Source organism: Pseudophryne corroboree, chromosome 2 (assembly GCF_028390025.1).
Source record: "Pseudophryne corroboree isolate aPseCor3 chromosome 2, aPseCor3.hap2, whole genome shotgun sequence".
Lineage (NCBI taxonomy): Eukaryota > Metazoa > Chordata > Amphibia > Anura > Myobatrachidae > Pseudophryne > Pseudophryne corroboree.
The window spans coordinates 107,768,677-107,776,473 of NC_086445.1; positions in this window are offsets into that span (position 1 = coordinate 107,768,677).

A 7,797-nucleotide genomic window follows, 5' to 3' on the forward strand; every position below is an offset into this window, starting at 1 on the left:
TTTTATGTGTTTTTTAGAAAGATGTTTTATTAAATTGTGATTAATTTTTTTCACTCAAACCTTCATATCTATATTCATTCCATTTAGCGCTGCTATCTTATTTGTGTATTTTTCCCCAATCTCACATGCCTGAAGCAGCAATTGCCGAGCAGGCAGATTACTGTCCCCTCTGCGCTGCACCCTGTCAGGACTGCACTACTGACCGGACGCCTGGGTTAATCAAGGGTGCCACTGCCATCGGCTTTCAAATTCCCAGATCCACCTCCACGTACAAAAACAGTGTGATGTGACATGAGGAAGACAAGTTCAATCATGGCAGGCGGTCAGCAGCAGCATTGACACGTCACTCGTTTTTCCAGCAGCAGCAGTAACTAGTCTGCGACTGTCAGTGAGTGACTGCAGCTTGCAGGGGAAAGAGAGGGGGAGCCAGACCAGGCTGAGGAGGAGAACTGTAATTGCAGTGAGTGCCATCAGGGGTGTTTGTTTGGTGCACACCACAACATATGACAATGTATCTGCTTTATTAGGATTGGTACAAGGGTGGATATTTTATATGCGTTGACCATCAATAGATGGTGCTAGACACGTCCAAAAGGCAGTGCTAGACACACCCCTCCGACGGTGCACCCCCTAATAAAATGTGCTGCGCACGCCAGTGCTTAAAGGATTCAGGACTCAATATCACAGGGGCCTGCAGCTGATGTACTGCTCTCAGTCAGACAGTGTAAATGTAACAATTGAGTACAGTATCCTTTTTGGAGTCCAGGTCAGTAACCCTGTTTCACCAACTACTCATCGCAAGCCCTTCCAGAGATAGAGAGACTGCTCATAACAGGGACAGAGACACCTTAGCTGCCTACATTGCGTTTAAGGATGAGTCAGGATCAAGTGGCACAGTTGTAAACCTACTTATTGCCTGACACAGCCATGTGGATATCGCAGAGAGCCTCCTCTAAGAAAATAGCACCTACAGTACAATCAGTTAATATTACATCCAGACTAGCAAGACAGACTCACAGTTGCCTAGAAATAGTGTGCTGCACGATGGCCCTCATTCCGAGTTGTTCGCTCGCTAGCCGCTTTTCGCAGCAGTGCACACACTAAGCCGCCGCCCTCTGGGAGTGAATCTTAGCTTAGCTGAATTGCGAACGAAGTATTCGCAATATTGCGAAAAGATTTTTCTTTGCAGTTTCTGAGTAGCTCGAGACTTACTCTTCCAGTGCGATCAGTTCAGTGCTTGTCGTTCCTGGTTTGACGTCACAAACACACCCAGCGTTCGCCCAGACACTCCCCCGTTTCTCCAGCCACTCCCGCGTATTTCCCAGAAACGGCAGCGTTTTTTCACACACTCCCATAAAACGGCCAGTTTCCGCCCAGAAACACCCACTTCCTGTCAATCACACTACGATCACCAGAACGAAGAAAAAACCTCGTAATGCCGTGAGTAAAATACCTAACTTCTTAGCAAATTTACTTGGCGCAACCGCAGTGCGAACATTGCGCATGCGCAGTTAGTGGAAAATCGCACCGATGCGAAGGAAAAGAACGAGCGAACAACTCGGAATGAGGGCCCATATTAGAAGTTGCAAAACTGCCTGGTTGGACAGAAACAGCTACACTTCATTTGTTGTAATCCATCCATTGCTACCTTCATCCAAGACTTGTATTAACTATTTTCAGAATATAACTTTCCTAGAAAGGTGCACTATACTCAATGTAGCTAGCTACAAAACTAAAGGTTTTTACGGGGCCCCAATTATAAGAGTATTTTCAGGTGATTGCTTAAAACTTGATATTAGTGTGTAAGGATTGTCAAATGTGGATATTGTTTCTTGTGCTTTATTGTTCTTTGCATGAAAATGGTATGTGACAAGCATACGCATTGAGGTTAATCTAAATTGCCATGATATGAGATAATCTCAAATTTCTACAGCTGAGAAAAATTTATAGCAGTGTTTCAGTAGAATAAAAAATTCATATAGAGAAATTGTGTAATTAATGTCTGTGTGCCATATATCCTGAACTATATTGTGAGTTGCTGGTGAAACTTATGCCTGTTAGAAGCTACAGACACTAGATTCAGGTGAGGAACACCAGAAAAGATAAAGTAACACATTAAACCAGAGGGTTAGACTTCCTAATACTTACCTGTAAATTGTTGACTTCAGTGATACCTACTTTAGGGTGTCACACAGGCACGCTAACAGATACAAACACACTTACTGACACAAACAGCCCTTACAGACACAGACACCCTTACTGACACAAACACCCTTACTGACACAGACACCCTTACTGACACAAACACACTTACATAACAGACACCCCTTATTGACACAGACATCCATTACAGATAGCACTTACTAACACAGACACCCCTTCCTGATACAGATTCCACTTGCTGACAAACATACTGCCAGTCACACTTACTGACACACTTTTTCACACAGATACCCCTTACTGACAGACGCCACTTACTGACAGGCAGACACACACACACACACACACACACACACACACACACACACACACACACACGTTTTTCTATCCTCATCGGGACATATGTCTGGAACCTTCCTCATGGGGACACCTTTTTCCTTGCACCCGAGCAGCATGACCAGGGGGTCCGCACCCACCGAGGGAATCACATTCACATTGCGCCTTACCAAATTGACCGATAAATCAGTATCAAATACCAGAAGGACCCTGGACCTCATGGGGACCTATTCAGGAATACCTGCCTCGTGAGGACACCCACATAACTGATTTATTTTCAGGGTTAACCAGAGATAGAGGAAACATGTATTCAGCAGCAGATACATTTTATTCAGGAAAGGGTCTTTCTCATTTCAGCAGTAATTCGGTTCTTAATGTAAAACTTAACCGAGAGCCAGTTCCGAGCCTTCAGCGCTTGTCGTTCTGCCCTTAGGCACGCATCACAGTCATTCTTGCCCGGCACCTTGAATGAGCGAATGAACCGAATCATGTGACGTTCAACAGCTTTCACTTCTGCTGGGGTCCACGGATTGCGCTTGGCACCCCTTCCGTCACCTGTGCGGGAGAGGAAAGGTCAGTCACCACGCAACGCCACCACCAGTCATGGACGCATCTCAAATGGAATGGACAGTCACACCCACCTTTAGCTGCACCTCCATCCGCTGCCAACACCACGCTGCCGGCTTCTTTTCCCATGTGCCCCATGGGAACCTCGGTATCTTGACTCTCTGGCTCATCCCCAGAGTCATCGCTCACTACCTGGATCAGCTCTGTGGATAGAGAAGGACAGGGAAACCGATCACACCAGCCCACTTAGACAGTCAGTCCCTGGAGCCACACTGTCAAGTGATACCTACTATTTGGATCAATGGAGATCTCTTCCAGACTGTGGCCCCTGAATTCAGCCATTCTCCCTTGCTCGAGAGCCAGAAAGAGCTTGCTCAACTTGGCCAGTTGAAGGGTACCCTCCGGGAGGCGGTAATAATGCCGATGCACCCGGATATCATGTCCAAGGAAATCAGCAAGCTGATCCATCTCTGTATTGCTCAGGTTGAGGACCCTGGAAAGTGTAGCCACATGCTTCCGTAGGCGGGTGGAAGATAATGCTTCGGGGTGCTTGGCCCCACACTCCCGGGCGTAGAGACGTATGCAGTCGGATCCCCTATAATGGGACATGGCTGTTGGCCTAGCAAACATGTAGATATTTTGTGGGGTCACACCACATTCTGTCCGCTTCTCTGTGAGGAGCTCCATCGCTTTCTGCATGCTTGGGGATAACAGGACAGGGACTTTCCTGCCTCTTTTCCCAGGAATCTCAATACGGGAGAAGTGACGACAGAGTGCCTTCTCCAGCTCTGACAGGGCCTGGGCCACATCACCCTGCAAATCGGCTGTGTGCCGTAAATCGAAGGAGGAGAGCCGCATCTTGGAAACCTCACCTTCTCTCCTGGGGTTGAAGAGAATCAGCTGTGTGAGGGTAACTTTGGCCAACATGGACCACTGCTTTTTGGAAGGGTGGACGGACAACTCATCAATGTACTCTCGCTGACGGTCAAGGAGGTACAGGTTCAAGCGCTTAACATCATCAGTGAAGGGCAGAAGCAGCGGTGCATTCCATTTAATCTCTCGAAGTGTCTTCAGGGCAGCAGTGGAGATGAGCTCGCTCCACCTCGCCTCATAAATTTTCTGAAAGTTTCGGGCACGCTCCACTGTCAGGGCACTGATCTCCATCAGTGCCTGACACTCCACCATAGCAGAAATCTTCTGCAAGCTGTGTCCCACCTTCAGAGCCAACGAGGGTATTTTATATGTATTGGTGCGGTCATCGTAACCGGCCAGGCTCCTCACAGCATGCACCACTTGCAGGAAATTCGGTGGGCAAATTAAATCTTCCATACACCGCAACGGTGTGACCTTCATCGCCTTCAGCAGAAGCCGCCCCACCTCTCTGAGCTTTTGACGGATGTAATCATGCTTGCTGACATCAGACCCCAGACGGTTGTAGAGGTGCTGACCGAACTGCATAATACAGCGGTCCCCTTTGATTACCGGTACCACATCATCGTAATTCATTTCACTCAGCAACTTCCAGAGGCCGGTGCCAACATCCTTCGGGAGAGGTGTGACGTAAGTGAAGAGACCCTGCACCCTGGTTCTTCCAGGTTTGGGGCTGTCACTTTTGCGGAGCGGGCACCTCTTCACATGGCGCCACAGGTGCTTCCTGGAGAATAGCCCTTTACATTTTACACAGTGCATGAAATCTTGGGGAGCTGTTGCTTCTTCCGGCTGCTTGCACGGTAGGAGGACTCCGCTGCCCTCACGGAGAACCCCGACATTATGGGCAAAGTTTCCCCGGGTGCGAATCATGTCTAGCTGCACTGTCCTTTCCCTGGAGCGCTTCGGAAAGCTGAGTGCCCTTGCTACCTCATGCTCATTGTGATGGACAGCTTGCACATGTCTCGCAATTTTTGAGAATGGCCTCTCGCACCACAGGCAGAAATTTTTCTTGTTACATGCAATCGAACCATCTGCTTTTCGGGTAAGTACCTGGACCGACACTGCGTGGGCCGGATGGAGACTTGGGTCGGCCTCCGCGGAGCAAGCCCCGGACACTTCCAGAACCTGCCTGCCGTGAAAAGATGTCTCCTCCCCTCCACTATCATCCGAGCTGCTCAACTCTGACGAGTCGGGGAGATAGTCTTCGTCACTGCCGTCGGTTTCCTTCCATTGCCTCAAGGGGACCAGCAGACCCAGGACTTCCGGAGTTTGTGGCGCACACACCGTACCAAGCCCGCGCTTTCTGTCTAACCACGCCCACCATGAATACAGGATTCGGGGAATCAAGGGCCCAGGCCCCGGCACGTGCTTCCTATTACACATCCGGAGAGGTGGTTCTTATTAGAGTAACGTATCGGGTGGCGCGCGCGACACTTTTGCGTCACATGCTCCGATTTTCCCCAGGCTCCTGGAAGCCTGTCCCGGCCTGAAGGGTGCCAGTCTCCACTCATCGGCAAGACTTCCACAAATCGTAGTACCGGATTAAGCCCACCAGGGGGCGCTGCGATGGGCAAGGGGGGAGGTATAGAGCGCGGCTGCGAGCTCCGCGATTTTTCTGACGAATGCCCTTCTCACCTGAGCTCCGCGGACTTGGGCAACCTTCCCTCTGGATTGAATTAATATCAGACCCGGTTTTCGGGCTCCGCGATTTTTCTGACAAATGCCCTTCTCACCTGAGCTCCGCGGACTTGGGCAACCTTCCCTCTGGATTGAATTAATATCAGACCCGGTTTTCGGGCTCCGCGATTTTTCTGACGAATGCCCTTCTCACTTGAGCTCCGCGGACTTGGGCAACCTTCCCTCTGGATTGAATTAATATCAGACCCGGTTTTCGGGCTCCGCGATTTTTCTGACGAATGCCCTTCTCACCTGAGCTCCGCGGACTTGGGCAACCTTCCCTCTGGATTGAATTAATATCAGACCCGGTTTTCGGGCTCCGCGATTTTACGGCCGAATGCCCTTCTCACACGAGCTCCGCGGACTTGGCCGAAATAATATAAATAATATATAAGCCCGGCAAATGTAAGCAGGAGAGAGGGCCCGGGCCCCCGGGTGGCGCCCTCCTGGAAGCCTGTCCCGGCCTGAAGGGTGCCAGTCTCCACTCATCGGCAAGACTTCCACAAATCGTAGTACCGGATTAAGCCCACCAGGGGGCGCTGCGATCGGCAAGGGGGGGAGGTATAGAGCGCGGCTGCGAGCTCCGCGATTTTTCTGACGAATGCCCTTCTCACCTGAGCTCCGCGGACTTGGGCAACCTTCCCTCTGGATTGAATTAATATCAGACCCGGTTTTCGGGCTCCGCGATTTTTCTGACGAATGCCCTTCTCACCTGAGCTCCGCGGACTTGGGCAACCTTCCCTCTGGATTGAATTAATATAAGACCCGGTTTTCGGGCTCCGCGATTTTTCTGACGAATGCCCTTCTCACTTGAGCTCCGCGGACTTGGGCAACCTTCCCTCTGGATTGAATTAATATCAGACCCGGTTTTCGGGCTCCGCGATTTTTCTGACGAATGCCCTTCTCACCTGAGCTCCGCAGACTTGGGCAACCTTCCCTCTGGATTGAATTAATATCAGACCCGGTTTTCGGGCTCCGCGATTTTACGGCCGAATGCCCTTCTCACACAAGCTCCGCGGACTTGGCCGAAATAATATAAATAATATATAAGCCCGGCAAATGTAAGCAGGAGAGAGGGCCCGGGCCCCCGGGTGGCGGGGCCGGGCCCGTATTACCGCAGCGTCGCCCCCCGGTGGCCACCTGACGACACTGAGGGTGGGTGCAGAATCCGTGTGTCCTCTCGGATAAAAAGAAAAAATTCCCGTCGGGCGAAAGTAAGTGGGACGGAGGGCCCACGGCCCGCCAGCTTTCGGGCAGCGGCGCCCCCTGCTGGCCGGTCGAAGGAAAGGACGGAACGAGACAAAAAGACAAAAGAAAAAAAATTAAAAATAGCACTCGCCCCAAGAAGATGAAAAGTAGCCGGTCCGCCCGGATGAACCCCCCCCCCCCCCCCCCCCGATTGAGATGCAAAGTTCCCGAGCGGCCAATGGCGGACGCCGGTCCGTGCGCGTGGCGCCCCCTGCTGGCCGCGTAAAAAAAAAATAATAATAATAGTCCACCGTTGTAAATTTGCGATGTGTCCGGGCCGGCGGCGGCGGGAGGCGTCTCCCCTCGTCGGCGCCCCCTGGTGGGGGAAAATAAATTAATGGGAAAAAAAAAGAAAAAAAAAATAGGGGAAAAAAAAAGGGGGTAAAAGAATACCACAAAAACAATTCTATCAAATAAAAAAAAAAGCCAGGGAGAAACTACCCGGCCTGTCGGTCGGATCGTTTCTCCCCCGGTCCCCGCTGCGGCGCCCCCCGCTGGCCACCTGGCGGCACGGCAGGCTCTTCGAAAGAGACGGGTCCTTCCAAAAATGGAAAGGGAAGAGATCAGTAAAGACAAGACAATTGAAACGATAAAAAAAAAATAAAAAAAAAATCTGTCTACATCTACTACCTACAGATACGGTAACGTATCTGTAGGTAGTAGATGTAGACAGATTTTTTTTTTTTTATCATTTCAATTACATTACAGTTAGAAAATGAAATAATGAACGGATGGATGCATGAATGGATGGATGGATGGATGGATGGAAGGATGGAAGAGAAGAACAGCCCGGGCTCTCGACGGCTTCCGCAGCCCGGGCTCCATACATACAGATAGAAAATGAAATAATGGATAGATGGAAGAGAAGAACAGCCCAGG